Source organism: Trypanosoma theileri (genome assembly GCF_002087225.1).
Source record: "Trypanosoma theileri isolate Edinburgh chromosome Unknown TM35_Tth_19_V1, whole genome shotgun sequence".
NCBI classification, from domain to species: Eukaryota; Euglenozoa; class Kinetoplastea; order Trypanosomatida; family Trypanosomatidae; genus Trypanosoma; species Trypanosoma theileri.
In genome coordinates this window covers 198,459-199,771 of record NW_021639861.1, presented here as the reverse complement: position 1 = coordinate 199,771, position 1,313 = coordinate 198,459, and positions in this window count along the sequence as shown.

The following is a 1,313-nucleotide window of genomic DNA, read 5'->3' as shown; positions in this document are numbered from 1 at the left end:
ATATATATATATATATATATGTCTGGGAGGGTGTTCTCCATTACACTTCCCTGTTGTATTATGAACTACGTCAGCTATTTGTTTTTTATTTATTTATTTATTTATTTATTTCTATCCCCTCTCAGTCCATTACTTGCAAAACAAGATGAAATAAAAGAAAAAAAAAGAAAGAAGGAGAATGACGTTGTTGTTTAACGTCCCTTTCTTTATATATATATATATATATATATATATTGTTTTAAATCTCTTATGTCGTATTCCATGTAAGTTCTCTCTTTCCCTTTTCTCTCTATTTCTATTTCTATCCGTTTTGTTTAACTTTCATTCTTGTTGAGTAGAGACATATGGATAAGAGAAGAAGAAATAAAGAAAGAAAGAGAGAAAGTTGTGAAGAAAAAAAAAAGGGGAAAAAGTGAGGGATCTGTGGAATTAAACAGGAAAAATAAAAAAGAAAAATAAACCAAATATCGGGTGAAAAAGAAATAGCAATTATAAGAAAGAGCGGCAAAATAAAAAGAAAATAGAAAAAAAAAAAGAAGAGAAAATTGTTTTCCTCCTTTCTTTCATTATGGCAATAAATGCATGTATTTTTTTATTTTATTTTATTTTATTTATTTTATATTTGATGGCTCCTCTCTCTCTCTTTTTTATTTATTTATTTCTTTCAGAAGGGGGAATAAAAGGGTTTATTTATTTATTTATTTTCTTTTGCTATTTCTGATCATTGTTCCTTTTTTTTTCGTATTTTTGTTATTTTCTTTTATTTGCATGGCCTATTAACTATTATTATTATTATTATTATTATTATTATTATTATTATTGCGGTGAATTCAACAGAAGGGGGTGAATTTAGAGTAAAGAAATTTCGAAGAAATGTGAAGATGAAAAAAGAAAAAAAAAATGAAAACTTAAAGAAACGAGAAAGAATGTGTTTTTTTTTTTTTTTTTAAATGATTTCCCCCCTTGAATACCGCCAATGTGACTTTTTCAGATTGAAAAAAGAAAAGAGAAGAGATAAGAAGAGAAGAGAAATCAAGAAGAAGAAAGAAAACACAGCAGGTTATTATTCAGGCAGTCTTTTTTATTTATTTTGTTGTTTTTGGTACTTCGAGTGGGGGGTTAACTTTTTCTTTCTGGTTTTGATGGATATTCCTCTTTCTTTCTTTCTTTCTGCTGCTGCTGTTATTTCCTCTACTGTTTCTATAGAGGGAAATAAATGAATGTTAATAAACAACACACATATTGTTTCTTCTTTCTTCTTTCTCTCTCTCTCTCTCTCTCTATATATATATATATATATATATATATATATA